Source organism: Cavia porcellus, unplaced genomic scaffold (genome assembly GCF_034190915.1).
Source record: "Cavia porcellus strain 051 isolate PalLab524CR breed Dunkin Hartley unplaced genomic scaffold, mCavPor4.1 scaffold_17, whole genome shotgun sequence".
In the NCBI taxonomy this organism is placed as follows: Eukaryota; Metazoa; Chordata; class Mammalia; order Rodentia; family Caviidae; genus Cavia; species Cavia porcellus.
In genome coordinates this window covers 34,746,780-34,765,808 of record NW_026947500.1, presented here as the reverse complement: position 1 = coordinate 34,765,808, position 19,029 = coordinate 34,746,780, and the positions used below count along the sequence as shown (strand labels likewise).

The following is a 19,029-nucleotide window of genomic DNA, read 5'->3' as shown; positions in this document are numbered from 1 at the left end:
CTCTCTCTACTTTCTACCATCCAGATAAAGCACTGAAAATAATTGCACCAGTTAGATGAGGCTTGTAGAAAACACAAGCCTGAAAGGAGAGAGTATTTTGTAGGCAATTTCTGCTTTCTTTTGTCCCAGGTATGACTGAAGACAAACCTGCTTTTTGTATCAAGAGAGTAACAGATGCATTCTTGGTAAAAAGTAAGTAAATAACGCAAAAACACTCTGTCATCAGATGCCTCCATATTCTTGTTCATTATCCACTCTTTTGACCCTCATTTTATGTAAACAAGGCTTTTCAAAGACTTTTCAAAGGAAACCTTAGCTACAAGTTCAAAATAGAAAACATTTTCAAACTGCTGCTGGTCTAGCTGCAGCAGAGACAGAGACCACCACCTCTGCATGGCCCGAATTTCTTGGCACAACTGTCATCACCTGACCCTTCCCACAGGCACTCTTGCTTCTTTAAATCCCTAGGTTAGCAAAATCAACTCATCCAGGTCTGCTTGGCCTTCTCTTTATGTCTCATATCCTGGAATTCTTTCAGTGTGATATAATCTGCAGTGGGTGGTCACCCAAATCTAAGTACATTCCCATGATGGTTTTGAAAATTATCAGTCTAGAAACAAGGTATTGACTTTGTCAAAAATATAGTCTTTCTAATATGGGTCATAATTTAAGCCACTGTGGGTTACTGCAAATTAGTATGAATTAATTTATCAGTAGCTTTCCAAATGGTTGTAGGCTAGAGAAAATGATTTGATGAGGAAAAGGATGAATACAGATGCCTAGTAGCATGCCCTGCAGCTGTTTCAGAATCAAAGTCATTTGCAAGACTCTGGTCCAGTCCTCTGCAGGAATGTACTAGCTGAGTGCTGCTGTAATTCAAATGATATCTGCAATCCTACCTGGAAAGAAGAGGTAGATAAGAAGCTAGGGAGAGGAGGTAGACATTTGAGACAAGAGAGCTTCTCCCGAGACCTACACATCCAATATCTCCTCCTGCCTTGGTGTTTTGCTGTGTTCCTGTTAGTAAAAACACCATCTGGCCTGCAGAACAGGCTAAAACTAAGACCCACATGAGTAGAGATGAAACCTGAAACATAGACTTCATTGGAATAGTGCTTTTCCAAACTAAGCAGCCGTAGAAAAGCCTGTATAATTGACTTGCAAATGCTTTCAGCCAGTGGACTCTATGTATTGTAGCAGCTGGAACTGAGGTCTAAACCAAAGGATAAGAGCCCAGCAGAAAAAGGGACTATTCAAAAACACCCAGATGATCCCCTTCATTGGCAAAGCTGTCAGATGTTCATGCAGCTTTAATGAAGCCCAGTTCTAATTAATCTGTGACCTTAGTCAAACCAACTGCTTCCCTGTGCATCAAATGCTCTCCATCGCTGGATGCCCTTTCCCTCCAAGTAGACTCTGAAAGTCTGTTTTCTGATTAAGTTTAATTGAAAGATGGACTGAACCGTAGTCTTTTGGAAACAGGGAATTCCTCACCAATATAATGTGTAGAACAGATGGGTGGCAGAGAGGCAGCAGAGATGTGATACAGCTTCTACAATTCACACGGATGAAAAGCTGGGTCCAGCCTGGAATGTTTCCAAAACAGCCCATCAGACATCAGAAACTTGATAGAGGATGGAAAGCAATACGCTTTGTTTAGCATGAAGACGCTGAGGTGGCAGCAACAGAACAGAAAGAGATGGAGTGAGACCATCAGGTTAAACGGAAGCAGTAGTTGCCTAAAATTCATCTCCTGTTCTTTAACTCAGATGATCAGGGTAAACTGTCTGCTACAAAAGGGCTACAAGTGTTTCTAGATGTTGAGGTCTTCACTGCTGGTTGGGGCTTAGATGAACTGGAGATTGTGGGCCAGGTCCTCATGCTGTGAGTAATTTTCCTTGCTTCTCCAAAAAGCTATAGTACTATAACCACTGTCATTGTACTGTTTTGAGCAATGTTTAAAATGTTCAAACACTCATTGGGAAGCACTATGTAAAATTATTATCGTATCTGTCTCCCACGTTCTTTCTGTTGAACAAATACTCCCACCAGTTGCAACTACCAGCATGATATGTGAAATATAGGCTGCTTTTTGTCTCCCTGTATCTGTAAGATATTTCAAGTGGCTGTGAATATCACTCTCCCCCAAACTTCTTATCAAAACATCTTCATGCCTTCCTATTATCTTTAGGGTAAAATGGAAGTCCTTAATAGAGTTTGCAAGATCTTTCAGAGTGCAATTCTGTGGCAAGCTGGAGTCTTATCTGCTTGTGACAAATCATACTTTAACTGGAGTAAGCAGGAGACAAATGCATTGAAGTGTATCTAGCAATGCAAATAAATTCTAGAACAGAGTCAAAAACAATAGCAAACCTCATGTCAGTTTCCTACCCTGATATCATCATTCACATGGACTCCTAGTTCACCCGTCTTGCTGAGCACTGGACACTAGAAGTTCACCACTTGCTGCTCCTTGAAGCCTACAGCATGAGCATGGCACATTCCAGAAGATGGGTTCATCATATAGCATCTGCTGTCTCCCCTGCTCTCCCCTAAAGAGAAGTTGCATTTATATGGAGACCACTGACTGTGCCCTGGCTGCAAGGGTGTTTGAGAAAAGGGTGTTGTAGTGTCGGCTTAGGAAGGTAGAGTGTCTGGCATATAAGAAAAATGGCCGAAGGTGAGAATACTTACAAACCTGACAAATGCCCATTTACTCTGCTACATACACTGCAAATTTCCAACCCCTGCCCTTATTACTTCTTTCATGAACTCAAAACCCCATGCTACCTCTTATGGTTTATGGAATAATGCTCCCTAATGATGGCCCTATCCTATTCCTTGAACTCTTGAAATGTGTTACTTATATGGCAGGAGCTTGGTAGATGGCAACAAATTGGGCCCCGAGTTAGACAGGTTATCCTAGATCATTTCCATGAGCTTAATGTAACCAAAAGAGCAGTGGGAAAATTAGCATTTGAGAAAAAGATAACAAGAATATGATAACAATGGCAGAGACTGGAGTTATGGAAATAGGGGCAGCCTCCAGAGCTGGAGAAGGAGCAGATTCTCCATTCAACCTCTAGGAGGAATGCAGCACTGAAAGCACCTTAAATTCGAGGAACTAAACTTGCTCTAGGTCACACAGTAAAATCACATCAGATTTCTTACTTCCAGAACTGTAAGGAAGCTACTAAATTTGTGGTGATCTGTTACAGTCACCATAGGAAAACATGACCACACGTGTTGATACTGCTTCAGAAGCACCTGCCTTGAGCACTTTCTTCTGTTCCTTCCTATGTTGTTTTAACTCACCTCTAACCTCACCCACTAGATCAGTTCCCACACTGTCCTCTCCTACATCAGAATGAGAGGCTACACTATGGCACTCATAAAACAAAACTAGATATTTAAGTTACCTAGCCCTTATAAGACTGTAATGGGCTGATCCCACAAACACTTGCAAGCCAGTAGCAGAATGCCTTATTTATTTGATTTATTTGACTCTGAGACATTGCTTATGTGGAAGAAAGAAAAACTCCATAGATGCATTGAAAGTAATAGTGTACAAAGTATTCAATAAACCTTAAATGAATGAATGGATGCATGAAAGCCTAGCAACAGAGCCTAAAAGGACGGATGACTACAGGAACCAGGAAAAGATGGATGTAAGGCCCAAATAACCATGTGCATATATAAGAATCCTCCTGGAGAATTTATTTGACAAGAAAAATACTTCAATTCATAATCACCCAGAAAGAATATATTTTGCCCTTAAAATGCAATCCTAGGATGCTAAAAGATACTATGCTTCTTGATTTTTGTCCATGCTGCTTTTTGTTCAATGTGCATTTAGCAAACCTTTGCTGAGCATCTCCTTTCAACAGGCATTTCAAAGATATCAAAAAAAAAAGAGCAAAAAAAGATCAGGGATCCCCTAGTTGCTAAGAGTACTAAAAACGCTTCTAGACCAACATTGGCCATACTTCACTTCATTGAATCCTCCTGTAAGACAGTAGTCTCCATCTTTTTGGCACCAGGGACTGGTTTCATGGAAGATGATTTTTCCATGGACCAGTGGAAAGGAATAGTCTGTTAATGATCCAAGAATGTTACATATATCCTGCACTTTATTTCTATTATTACATTAGATTCCCATAAACAGCATACAACCAGTAGGGTTCATGCTTCTGTGAAAATCTGATGCTGCCACTCATCTGACAAGAGGCACAGCTCAGGCAGTCTGAGGAGCAATGGGGAGCAGCTGTAAGCACAGATGAAACTTCTCTCGCTGGCCTGCCCTCACCTCCTGTGGTGTACTGTAAATCCTGTGGCTCACCTCTTGTGGGGTACTGACCCATTGTCTATGGTTTGGGAACCCTTGCTGTAAGAAATCATCTCCTGCCTGTCACACTGGGTTAATCATATGGACACCCTGCTCTGAGCCCTTTCCGTTGAAAGAGAGGTGTGAAAGATACTATGGGTTGGCATTTTCCAGACAATATTCTGACAGGGACATGACATTGTGACCCTCTTTCTGATGAAGCATTGCCCTTTCCAGAGAAAAGAACTATTTTGTGGCATAGACTCTCAGTGTCTCTATCAGAGGATTTTAGACCCTTCTAGAACTTTCCTTCAACTTTTAGCAAGTGAAAAAATTGTGGAATGAATATTTGTCTTTTGTGCATTCCTTCTCCTCTGTCCCCTCCTGAAATTTGTCTGCGGTTTTGTCTGGTCATAGACACCCAGTCTGCATTCCACTCCTACGGACCCTGTGCTCAGGAGTTCTTAAAAGCCCACTATGGCAGATACTCCCTTCGGTTGTTAATCCTCATTTACACGTCATACTATTTTCCAAGTATCAACATAATTCACATTGAAAAGAAACAAATGGCTAATGATAAAAATTTGAGCATGATGCCTGATGAAGACAGACAATTTTTTAAAGTCGGAACATCTTGATCAGGTGATCAAGTGTATTCTGAAGGTAGCCACCCCTTCAAAAGTCATGGCTAAACTGTCCTTTTCCCTGCAGTTAATATGTAAAGAGCTTGGATTCTGAAATGATGAAAAAGTGGCTCATAATTCAGCTTCTCTAGCTATTTAACTGAGGCTCAAAGCTGAGCCTCGCTATTGGGAAAGACACCTGTTGGTAGGTACATGAACAGGAGCAATTTGCTAGAGATGACCTTCTGTCTGAGCTACTTTTTCATTGCTGGGACAAAATACCTGATACCCAAAAGTTTAAGAAGATGTTTGTTTTACCTTACAGTCTGTAGATGTTTCAGTCCATAGTTAGCTGGCTTCGAGGTAGGTCAGCAGGGCACAGAGGCATAGGAGAGGAAAAACATCCATAGCATGGCAGGCAGGAAACAGCAATACTTCCTCTTTTTTCCCCTTTTTTATTCCATTGGGCTACAAGCCTATTTGTTGGTGACACCCACACCCACTGTGGGTCTTTCCTCTTCTATAAGACTATCATTCACAATCCAGAACTCTGCTAAATCTATAAGCAAACTAATCACACACCCATGACCTGTTCACTCCCTAAAGTCCCACCCATGTGTCCATGAGGTTTAGGAAGGACATCTAGATACAAACCAAACAGTTTTAGGATGCAACTGTCATTTGTGGAAGTTAAAAGTATGTGTAAGCAAAAGGTAAAAGCAAACGAGAAAGGCAGGGAAGCATTCTAGAACAACAGTCGACAGCCACATCTGGTTTGGGAGTATTTTGTGAGCAGCTGTGGTCCTGTGTTGGAACATGAAGGAGCCTTGTTCTATAGGACATCTTCTAAGATTTTGAATGTTCCATTTTTAAGGATTTTATATCCAGACATTGAAGATATGGTATGAAAATGAGTCACTGTCACTATAACAAGGCCTTTTTAAATCCAGAAAGAATAGCCAGATCAATTAAGAAATTACTTTCAATAGTTATTTTTGAGGTTTCTGCCTTGGGATTACAGTGAGCTGCCAGCAGAGATGAAGGACCACAGTTAATAAAATAGTATTACATATACAGGCTGTGACCACAGTCAACACAATTAAGATTCGCACACAGGTGTTCACAGGAAACTCCCTCACCATTCCAGACTCCTGTCACAGGGACACTGCATCACTCAGAACCCATCCAGTTAAGAATTTGGTTCCTTGGCTAGTGTGAAATAGCTTTAGAAGCCCCATCTGGAAAGAAACTCAGTAGATACTAATCAAATATGATAAGTAAGCAGCAGCTCATTGTGGGAAGATCCTAGATCATGGAATTGCACAAAACTAGATCTTAACTGGGTTTCTCCCATCATTCCTAGCTGTGTAACCTTGGGTGAGTTACTTAACATTTCTGGGCACTGGTTTTCTAAGCACTGAGACAAGGATAAGAATATTTATTTTGCATAGTTGTCTTTAATGTTAGAGACAGTATGTTTAAGACATGCTTCCTAGTGCCTGTCACTTAACAAATAATAGTAGCAGTTATGGTTTTAAAAAAATGAGTGCACTGTGATCACTCTTTCCCTTCTGAAACTGTACCCATCAGGCAGTGTCTTGTTGGGTTTTTTTTTTCCTGCTTTGGATGCCTACATGACCAGTCAGTCTCTGAAAATGATTTCATCAACTCAGACCAGGTGCTGAGCCATAAACTAGGTCATGTTTGAGGCACCATGATTACTGTTGTCAGCCAGGCCTGATTTCAGCTTTCTGACACACATTTGGCTGCTCTGTGTCCTGCCACCATCAGGGAGCAATCATTCCATGGGCCCCCTTTCCTCCCTAATGGAAACATTTGGGGAAGTGGGAGGGAACTGCTAGAACAGAACAGCTGGAAGGGGCCCCCCTAATTGGTAGTTTCTCATATTATGACAGGTTTGAGGCAGGTGATGGCGGCAGAAAGGACACACACGGGGACTGAGTGGCAGACAGCTTTTCCTCAAATGGAAGCTTCTGCAGGCTTCCAGGTGTAGCTGCTGCTGTTAACCTGCATGTCTATAGTGGCTCTGGGGTACTGTTCCTGGAAACTCACAGGGACTCATACATCACCATCAGCTCACTGTAGAGTCCAGCTCCACACAGGTAGCTGGGAGAAGGCTGGCTATTGATGGCAGGGGCAGCAAGGGGACCAGATGTTGTGCAGGAGGACATAAAGCCTGGGTTCTGGTTCATGTCCTGCCACCACGTGAACCTCAGCAATCTGCCTCCCAGGAAAAGACTCAGCAAAAGGCTATTGTCAGAAAGACTACCCTGATCCTTCTCTTTCCCACAGAGGAAAACTAAGACTGACAATAAAAGCTGCTCAATTTGTTTCTCTGCATTGTCTACCTGTTTACACTGTGTATGTGTCATCTGTGTAAATATAAGTCTGAGCAGTAAAAAATAATAACTGAAACACTAAGCTGGTATAAATTGGATACTGCCTACATGCCAAGCACTGTGCTAATGCTTTACATCCATTATCTCATGAAAAGGAGCCAATTAAACACATCCCTGTTTGCTGTTCAGCGTCTCCTTCCTGAGCTTTGAATTTCCCGTGAGAAGTCACCTTTCTCTACCATTTGTCCCCAAAAAGTTTTGGGTCATTGACTTCAACTTTGTCTTTAAGAAGTGGATCTTGATCGGCTTTAACACAAACCCTGGTACCTCCTCACAATGATTCGTTCAGAAACAGAAAACATTTCTTCAATATAGTTAAAAATAAACCTCAGAAATTCTGAGACATTGCTTCCTTCCTAGCACGTTTTGAACATAAAGCATGTGGTCCCACTATGCATTGGCATTTTGGACACATAAGAAGGTATACATTACTTCCAAGATGAGAGTTTATGTTGAGGAAGTTCATCCTAAAAAAATAGTGAGAACAAGACAGGGATTTAGCTCAGTGGCACAAGCACCTGCCTGGCAAGCGTGAGTTCATGAGTTCAATTTCCCATACCAAAAAAACAAAAGTGAGAACAGAGAAGGTCTAAAGTGCTAGACCAAACTTTACCTGAAGCTGCAATTTCTTCTAGACTTTAGTATTCAGCTTGATTTGGAAATTCAGGTGCATGCAACAAAAAGCACTTTTCAGTTAATAGTCATAGGATTGGAACAATTTTGCATGTTTGTGTCAGGTGACCTGAGGAACTCTTGAAGATCACTATGTAAAATATCAACCTTAGTTCTGTTCCTGCCACAGTGTTTTGAAGGTCTGTATCATTATTGTTTTGGGCTCTTGGCTGTTGATATTTGTCTTTTTTGTTTCTCATTTTTGTTTCTTATTTTTCTAGTAATCTGTTTGGTTTGGTTTGGGTTGGTTTGGTTTTACGCTCTAATGCAGAAAGGATAGGTATAAATATAGAGGTTTATATAGACCTAGAACTTCTCCTAGTTTATGAGAATCGATTATATTATGTGTGATGAAATGAACAGATATTTTAAAGAAAACAGACAGTATGATATCCATTGCTGATTTCATATCATCATGCTGTGAAATCCAATAATGCTTCTATTCTTTGTTCAGAGTGGTTTTAGTCTATTTTGTATTGCTTAATTTCAACATACATAGAAGTATGAACAGCTATGTTAAAAAGAACAAGAGACATTATGGCAGCCATTTTTAATTTTCCTATTGTCTGGTTTTGAAGGCCTGTAATGCCTTCATTACTCTGTTCTGATCAGTTTTATACTATTTTGTTTTGTATGAATTCATTGTATGTGAAGATATAGACAACCATTTAGGAGAAAACAAGAAACATTATGGTAGCCACTGTAGCTATCCTGTTGCCTTATTTTGAAATCTGTGTCACTTACATTGTTTTCTTCTGATCTGCTTTGTCCTGTTTTATTGTTTAGTTTTATCCCTTTTTTAAATAAAATAAAATTTTTAAAAAGCACTTTTATCACCAAAGACAGATGGTACTGTTAATGTCATTTTATGGATTAGGGAACTGAGGTTCAGGGGAGTGAGGCTACTTGTACACAGCAAGTCTGCCTCAGAAATATTAGAACCCAGGTTTATTCAAGTCAAAACTGCTTGTTTGTTTGTTCATCCGTTTAGTTTCTGGGGATGGAACTCCAAGGTCTTTCCTAGTCCTTTTGTAATTTCTCTTTTTTTTTTCTTTTTTATGGAGGGTGGGGGTAGTTACCAGGAGTCAAACTCAGAATCTCTGCCCAAAAGTAGACACCTCCAGTATGGGCTGGTGGTAAACCGAATAATAGCTCCCTTAATATGCCCATATCTTAACCCCTCAAACCTGTAAACACTACTTTGGAAAAAGAAACTTTGTAGGTGTTGAGGCAGAAAAGGCTCCCTAGCCAGTATACTTGTTTGTTCATTGGTCAGGTAACAGTGCTGGTGACAATTATTGTTACTTTTGTTTCTTAGGACTGGTCATCTGATGCATAGCTGGTCACTAGGCTGCATATTGTAAGAACAAATCAAATACAACCAAGTACTCTACCTTTGTAGCTTCCCTTTGCAGATCCCATAAAAACCTCCTTCCCTGGGCCTTTGAGACCTGACATTTTGAGGGAAAATTGATTCTCTGTCAGTGCCCATCTGACATTAAATAAATCTGCCTCCAATCCTTAGTGTCATTTCAGTATTTCTGCTTGCTGTAGCACTATGATTAACAATCTTGAGAGAGAAAGAGCTGTTTCTGGATTATCTAGGTGTTCCAGGTATTAACACAACAGTCTTGGAAGAGACAGAGCCATAGTAAAATATGATGTGAAGGTAGAACAGAAATAGGAGGGAATTGCCTTAAAAATAGAGAAAGAACTGTGAGCCAAGAGGACCAAGGGCACTATACGCTGGGAAAGAGCAGAAAGCCTTCTCCTTGTCTCGTGGAAAGAGAAGCCAAAATGATTATGTACTCTCCCAAAAAGCAAGAGTAACAAATTCACATCCTTGAAGTCATTAAGTTTGTGATGCACAATTCTAGAGGAGATTAAGCAAACAAAATCATTATCTTACAAATTTAATAAAGAAAAGAAAGATGAGACCTACCACTATTTAAAAGGTAAATATGGGCCAGGGATGTAGCTCAGTGGCATAAGTGCCTGCCTGGCAAGCGCAAGGTCATGAGTGTGATCCCCGGTACCAAAAATAAAAAATAAATAAATATTTTTAAAAGGTAGATAAAGACCAACAAGGGGATGCAGATCAGTACATTTTCTTCCACAGCAAAGAGGCATAAAGAAGAATTAGAACAAAAAGGAAACCAGGAAAGTGCTAGGTTAGATATAAGGAAGGGTATGTTATCAGAGTCATTACGTACTAGAATGCATTTCCAAAAATGACTGTAAGAATAACAGTGGTGAGCTCCCTAACAGAGAGCACCAACCAGAATTAGACAGGAACCCAGTTATATGTGCTAAGTAACACAGTGGCAGTGACCTGAGAGGCTCTTGAACACATAGTGCAGTTACAAGAGGCTGTAAGTATTGGATTTAGGATTAGGAGGCTGGGGGCCCGGGCTCCCTGATTTTTATTTGCATCAAAGTCTTGTCTAGCACAGGTACGGAATCCAGGGACTCACACAGAGCCTGTGAGCTGGACTGCAGTCTTCTTCATGGAGATAGGAGAAGTGTCAGTGCTAAACAGATAAACTGCCTACCACGGTGAGGAAGACTTCAGCATGGTTGGTGGATCATCCATAATTTTCCTCAGAGATCAGGATCTATTAGTGGGTCAAGATGAAGCAGTTCAGTGTGTGCCAATAAAGACCAGAAATGTACCATTGAACGGTCAAGCATGGGTTTGGGGTTTGATAGCCCTTAATTTCAGTCTCAGCTCTGCCACTCCTTCACTAAATGGCCTTCAGCAAATTAGCACTTAATTGCTTCTGTTGTTTTGCCAGCATATAAGAAGTCTTCCTTCTAATAACTCTTGTGATGATTAAAGGGGACACAATCATCCCTTGGTGTCTATGAAGAACTAGCTCCCAAACATCCCACAGATATCACAGTCTGCGGATTCTCAAGCTCCCTACAAAAATGGTACAGTGTTTCTGTACACACGGTATGCATATTACATCCTCTGTATGCTCTGTCATCTCCAAATTGCTTATATTATTTAATACAGTGTGAACATCATGCAAGTACATGTTGTACTATCTTATTCCAGGACTAATTACAAATATTTTCAATCAGTAGTTTTGCAAATCCACAGGTGTAGAACCCACAGATTAAAGGTCAATTATATCATATATAAAATAAAATGCCTAGGACATAATAAGAATCCATTCAAGAAATATCTCTGATTATTCAGAAAAGTGGGCAGGTCGGCCCATGGGTTAGAGAAAGCTAATCAGTCAAGAGTAGGGGGTGTGTAATACTAGAGATCCACAGATATGGAGGAATCTAAAAAGCAAAAACAGGACCCAGAACAAACCAGGAAACTTGTAAGTAAGCAGTATAAAATAAACTGCAGATTGAATATTCAAAGCACCAGAATCCTCTGAGGACTAAAAATTGAGGCATCTTGTAACATCACCTTTACCTGCTTCTTCTCTCTTTGGCTTGGAAAGACAGAGTGAAGATCTAGAGGCAACATGCTGAAGATATGAAGTAAACCCAACACCTAAAGAGGCTGCAATGCAGGGATTCTTAGGATTTTTCTTTCTCCTCTGATCTCCACAAAGAATAGTAGACACTTGATGTTCATGTCACCATTTTCTTTCCTCTGTGCTAAGTACTGGAGCATAGCAGTAAATACAACCCACATAAACCACCCCCTGCTCTAATAGACTCTATAATCTAGTCCTCATAGCAGAGATTACTAATCAATTAATGGAACACTTCTACAAAGTCTCAAAGTCCCCTTAATTCCTTCTCAGTGCAGTACAGTTCTCCAAAGAGCCACTAACAATCAATTAGAGTTGGCACTTGAGATGGAAACTCACTTTCCACTCTCGCTGGAAGCTCCCATGATTGCTGAATAGATTCACATTGATTACTTCCCAGGCAAAGTCACTGTTGTCTCACAGTCCAGTGCAATGAAATCCAAAAAGCAACAAGAACTAATGTAGACATTCAGAAATTGATGACACTTTTGTTTTGAGTATAAGCACTGAAATGTTCACTGAAGAATCCAGTCATCACACTGATCTAGTCTATTCATTTGATGGTCAACTGATGGGGTGTTTAAGAGCTGTAATACTAATTGCATTTATTATACTTATGATTGTCTTTCATGTTATACTTTCAAACCAGGCTTCATTCATCTTCCCCTTTTCTCTCCCAGTGCAATATACAGAAAGACAGAGAGAGAGAGAGAGAGAGAGAGAGAGAGAGAGAGAGAGAGAGAGAGAGAGAGACAGACAGAGACAGAGACAGAGACAGAGAGACAGACAGAGACAGAGATAGAGACAGAGAGAGAAATTTTTGCAGGACGTAACCCCCACGATGGTGGTGTCAGTGGAGACACTCCAGGATCAACATACTCAGCTCTTACACTGATTAACTAGATGTAGCTTTCAGGGCAGATTTTTCTCAGTTGTGAAACAGGACTAATATATTAACTTGACTGCCTATTTCACATAGTTATTTTGCATCTCTAATATGAAGTTACATCTTCTAATGGCATTACTGTCACTGAGGCACTAGGTGGCAGTATGTCACCTCTCACCTCCTTGTCAAAGCCTGGGGGAAGAGGTACTATAACAGCCACTGGCAAGACAGTAATCCAAAAAGCCTTCCCCAGCAGGAACCAGGAAAGGGTCTGCATTATGATATCAGAGGAAAAGGACCAGACCAAATAATATGCATTTATCACACCCCTCAATCCATGGAATTGGGAGTAAAAAATCAGAAGAACAGTCACTGGATAATCTCAGGATGCAAATGTGTGGGTTCAGAGTGGCTTCACTTGGTAGTAAAACACTTCTTGAGTTCAGCACCAAATGCATGCTCCAGCATCTCCGGTACCTGTGATTTCCATTCTTTTCCTGAGATAAGGGGTGAAGTGAGTTACTAACTCCCACAGTTGATGAAGGATCTGGTTCCAGGACCAGTCACTCCATGATCAAAGAAGCAGATCTGTCTGCTCCTCTGTCTTTATCGTCTTCCTCTTTCACTTAATATAAAACTGGTTTTCCAGTTTTAAACAAGAAGGAAAAATGGAGGCACAGAAAAATATAATGGCCATGAGCCACCAGCTACATTGAAATTAATTTAAACTAAATATTTACTTTGTCAGTTTCACCAGCTCAGGAACCACCTGTGCTTAGTAATTGAGCAGCATAGACTTGGAGCATTCACATGTTCTGTTGAGCTCACTAATCTAGATGATCAGAACAGTAAACATGTCATTCAATTGTTTTACCATGCCCACAATGAGTTATATTATGCTATTAGAAAAATCAGTGGAGAAGAATAAAAGTGCTCTTTATGGAAAAAAAAAAGACATTAAAATTTTGGGAGAAAATATATTAGGGAAAATATTGATGTTTTATAAATTAATCTATAAGCAGTAGATAAAACATGGTAATGAATATTCCTAGATTAAAATGCAACAGGTTTTAATCCCCACCACCACAAAAATATTTATTAAATTACAATTAATTTAACTTATTAAATGAAAACAAAATAACATCCAACTTCAAGATATTGCATTGATTCTCAACACATCAGCAACTTTAAAATAAAAGCAAAGAGGTCTATTTATAGAAACTTTGGGATGATGGCTTTTTTGCAAAATAATACATAGTTATATGTGCTCATGCATAGAAAATCTGAAAGAGAAATGGAATTCTTTTTTAAAAACAAAGGATTAAATATACAAATTCTCTAATGATCTTATCAGTTGACATCATACTTTCAGGTGTTGATAATGCTTAATTTACCATAGTCTATTTATGATCAGTAGTATATCTCTATTAAACCTCTTATCTGTAACCAACAAAATCAAAATGAACAAATCTTTACAGAATGTACCTTATAACTGTCTTTCATAGATGCTTAGCATCTATGAATAAATGTCCTCATAAGATTTTTTTTGTTTTGCTTTATTTCTTTTTCCTTGGATTTCCATATCCCACCCATGTTGCATAAACCCACTTATCTATAAGAATGGATTATTGGCCAGTATGCCAATTTAAATTTGAGAAAAATAGTAACTAAATTGGATTGTGACTCAGAGAATCCAAAGATGAATCTCACTTGGAGCTCATTTGTACCCGGAAGCTTAAATTTTGTCCCCAGGACTTTATCTTCCACGACCTTTAGCTCCTATTTTCTGCTATGTATGCTGACATCATTTCCTACCTGGAGCTTGCCAAGTGCAGTCTGCAAGATGACTGCAGAAGCTGTGGTTCCCAGCGTCTCTGATTAATATCGCCAGTAGAAAGAGTTCTCTCCCCCACCCCACTCCTTCACTGTTCTACATAAGTCGGATTGGTCCTTCTCTGTGCGCCCCTTCCTTTACCCGATTTCCAGAGGAAGTCTCTTCCGTCACACCACACCAGGGGGCGCCATTCATGTGGGGATCTAAGTCCCTGGAGGTGCTCAGGGTTAGAAGACGAGCTCCGTGGTGTCTCTGTTCCTAAAGATAGGACACTATGACTATACAGTCCTGTGTCATGCACTACCCACGTGTCCAGAAAAGTGGAGTTTTCCAGAAAACTCAAGTGAATAGAAAGCACTGTAAGAAGCTGCAATAAACCTATGATCCAACTCATTGTATCATCCCAGGGTGAGAAGAAATGAAAATTCCTCTTGAACCATCCTAATACTTTGCAGTGCATGGAAATGGAGGTATGAGGGACACATTACTCTTTAGGCCTTCAAAAGTGTTTTCTGCAAGATATTTTCATAGGGTTGGGGGCAAGGGCCTCCTTTTTCTTAAGAAACAAGAACACATGCATGCACACGCACATACTCCAGGAAAACCTTCTATTATCCTGTCGCACAAACAACAAATTCCAGTCTACAAATGTTTAGAGATAAGGCCCAAGGGCTCACTCAGGTCTGTAGCATCTCACCTCCAATGCTCAACTAGAGTGGATCCTTGGATTTCAGCATGTGTCCTTGAGAAGCTGTGAATGAACCCATGTAATTAAGTGGTGTCTCTTTGCTCCTTTTTGCATGTTGTATAACAGACTCTTCAGGAACTTTTCAAAAATGTACTTGCCTGAATGTCTTCTCAGACTTCATGATACAATCAACTGGGACAGAGGGTCTAAAATACATAATTACCTTGGTCCACCAGGCTGATTTAGATCTAGGGTTGAAAACCATTGAAATTGCACTTTTTCTGGACCCCTATGTAGACACAGGCATGATGAACAGAAAATAAAACTACAGAGCAACTCAAAACCAAGTCTCCAGCCATGAACTCTTAGTTGATTTATCATAGTATTTTCTGCTCAAAATTATTTGTATTCTTAAAACTTACTGAGAATGCCAAAGAGCTTTTGTTTATCTATGAATGCCTATGATATTAGCAATTAAAACAGGGAAACTTCGGGGCTGGGGATTTAGCTCAGTGGCGTAAGCACCTGCCTTGTAAGCAGGCAGTCATGAGTTCAATCCCTGGTACCGATAAAAACAAAAAAGACAAAAAAAATCTGAATAAAACAGGGAAACTTCAATATATTTACTAGATCCTTTACATCTAATGTGAATAGAAAATAACAATACTTAACAGAATCAAAAATTAGTGACAAGACTAGTACTGCTTTGCATTTTAATAATGTTCTGCAATATATAGGTGAATAAAAGGTAGTTGAGATCTTGCATTTGCTTTTATATTTGATCCATGCTTATCAAATTACCTCTGGAAAACTTCACACTGTTGAGAGTATGAATGCAAGAAAGGCAAATTATAGACTAAAAATGGTTTTGAGTTTATAAAGATGTTGTTAAAATAATCTCAGGGTCACTCAGTGACCCCAAGACGATCTTTAGACCACATTTCTTTGCATGCAGATATATGCTCATATCTCTAATTTCAATGTTAGTACATTTTGATTGTTATAAATATTTGATTTGTTTCCGTAATTATATGTGCATGTGTGAAAATCATTTGCTTTAAGAAACAGAAACCCATGTGAGCTAGATTAAATTAAAGGAGATCTGTGGTAAAGAAACAGAAAATCCCGTAGGACACCATGTGGGAGGTACAGCCACATAGGGTCCTGTGTTTCTTCCCAGGCTTCCTAGTTGTCTGTATGGGGCCCTACATTGCCCCCTGGGGTCCTCTATCAGGGTCTTCCTCCCCAAACAAGGCTTTGGCTGAACATGATCTACCTTTCTTGCTAGCTCCTTGTCCAACAAATTCTTACTAGCAAATCTTAGGTCTTGATCCCAAAATCCTAACAGATGTGGTTTCTCCAGCTTGAAGAAATTTCTAGACGCTATTATTACCTGATGCTATATTTTTATCCATAGAAATGGACAAATCAAGTAACTAAATATTTTAACACCGGTTCTCAACCATGATTGCCCAACTCTGTTCTAATTAGATGGGATCTGTTTTGATTACTTTTTGTTGCTGGAACACAATACCTGACAGACAATTTAAACAAGAAAAGGCTTATTTTGGCTCGCAGTTTGTAGAATTTTCAGTCCATAGGCAGCTGGTTTCAAGGCAGAGTGGCATGGCAGAGGAGCACTGAAGACAACAAAGGGTTCATGACTTGGCAGTGGAAAGCAGAGGGAGGGATCAAGAGAGGAGAGAGGGGGATGGACCCTTCCAGGCCACGCCCTCAGTGACTCACCTCCTCCAACCAGGCTTCACTTAATATCACATTTAGCTATAAGTGAACCATAAGCATCATGTGCCTGCGATCCAAGCACCTCCCAGAATCTCCACCTAGGAGCACATATGGCTTTGCAGAGACATCTAATTTAAATCACAATAAGTTCACAGAGCATGTTGGGCTATATGGCTTCACTTAGAATAGGATATGGATGATAAAGATGTATTAAGCCTCCCTAGTACAGAGAGCCAGTACTTTCTGGCAGAACTATAATAAAGACATTCCTATGGGCTGGGGATATAGCTCAGGAGCACAAGTGCCTACCTGGCAAGTCTGAGGTTATGAGTTCAATCCCTGGTACCAAAAAGACAATAATAAAATTTAAAAAAATAATAAAGACATACCTAATTTAAACTTTTAAAATTACATTTAAAACATAAAACTAAATCAGCAGAATTAACTTCGTTAACATATTTAAACCAGCACATATAAAAGGTTAGTATTTCAGACTGTGATCAGTATGAAAAGCATTAGTGGGATATTTTATTGCCTTCTGTATTCAAGTTTTCAAATCAGTGTGGTTCTTATATTTACAGTGCATCTTAATACACTAAATTTTCATCGAACATAATTGATTTGTATTTAAAGCTCATAAAATTTATAGCTGGTAAAGCAGATTCATGCATCTGAGTTACTCCAAGCAGTTAAAAGTTTTCAAATAACTGAGTCAAATGTCAGTTTTTAAATTTAAATCAGTATAATTAAATTAAATTAAAATTCCATTCTTCGGTGGCCTTTACCATATTTCAGAACCTCCATAGCCACATGTGACTAGGCTCTGTATTTTGGCAGAGTGGATCTAGAATGAGAACAGAATCTGGTCCCTTCTACTGTTTTGCATCCAGCCCTGACACCAGGAGAGCATAGCTGAGAGCAGATGCACCGAAAATAGAGTTGATGGAAAATGTCCAAATCAGAACTGCTTAAATCTAATTGCTGCTGGGCCCTAGAAGGTGCATGTAAATGCTTCTCTGTAACAAATCACATCATTTTAAACGAATTCAAGAGACATCTTAGTTAAAGGAATTCTATAATGTTTTAACATACTCATCATATAAATCACCTCTCAGATTTGCTGTAAAAAAAAAAAGTTTTTTGTTTGTATCAGGTACATTTTAAGTGCAGCATAGTAATACAGAAAACCAGTCGAAGGCCATTCAACAAATGAGTAACCCGAGAAGCTGGAAGTCACCACCTACCTTCATGGAGCTGAAGCAGGTACTGCAGAAATCCTTCACCATCAGAAGCTAAATGGCACAGTGGGGTGGTGTCTGAATGGCTAAAACTGGCTGCGCTAAGTATGCTGGTAACCAGGATAGGAATCATGAGCAGAATCTGATCGGCGAACTCCCAACAGATGGCGCTGTAGTCACAAGGGCCCCATAACTGCATCAATCAAGTTCCCACAACAGTTTCTGAAGTCTGATGTCCATATTATGTCCTGAGGTTGGCCTATATGTACACAGCCCATTTTGATTAAGTGGAATTATTTAAAGACTCCCTTCATTCAATCAAATAAATATGTCTAGTGTTAGCCAAACCATTCATTCATTGGTCCATGTGTTCATTAAATCCCCATTAAGCACTGCCATGTGTCAGATGCCATGCCAGAGAGCTAAAAATACAAAGAGTAAGAAATAGATCCTGCCCTTCAGGAGTTCACAGCTGACAGGAAAGTCAGACATCCACATAAGAAAATGCAAAAGAAAAAATTGTGGAGAAATAGACAATTCTGTGTCAGAAGGATGGAGAAAAAAATTGAAATTTTGAACAAAGATCCCTTTGGATACAGAAAGCCGGGCAGTGACCTACAGGCACCAAACGTGACACGACTGTAGTTATTTTGAGTCATAACTACTATGATTACCCTTAGGTAACCCTGGCTTGTTTTTCCTGCATAGTTTTCCAGCACCTAGAAATAAACAAAACTACTAGAGTGGTATGTTTAACTCTATGACTGGATCCTGACTGTTTCAGTGCCAGGCAAGTGCCTCATAACCTTGATGTTAGCCTGAGATAAACCAGGTACATTCTGGCTTGGATGAGCGTCACTTTTGGTCCTGATCACTACCATGAGTGTCCTGACCACACCATAGTCCTTCTAATGAGAGCTATGCTCATCCTCTGGTCTTGCTGCCATCTTGAATCATGGTTCTGTCATTAAGTCTCTGCTATACTTTTGTATCTGGAATGTCCCCCAAAACTGTATTGAAGGCTTTGTCCTTATTGTGCAGTACCATTGGGGCAGTGAAAAGCTTTTAGGAGGTGAAGCATAATGAGAAGAATTTAAAACA

The 19,029-nt window shown here is 39.8% G+C and overlaps 1 long non-coding RNA gene across 3 annotated transcripts in view; it reads right to left on the bottom strand.

Moving 5' to 3' along the window:
- LOC106026234 (uncharacterized) overlaps positions 1-18,229 on the bottom strand; it is a 353,400-nt gene extending 335,171 nt beyond the window's left edge. The window contains exon 1 of one of the 3 annotated variants that reach the window (XR_001199852.2): positions 17,935-18,229. This is a non-coding gene — a long non-coding RNA (uncharacterized LOC106026234). The remainder of the gene's footprint in view (positions 1-17,934) is intronic. The other 2 variants (XR_010040204.1, XR_001199853.2) reach the window with 2 other exon arrangements.
- Positions 18,230-19,029: the final 800 nt, after the last annotated feature.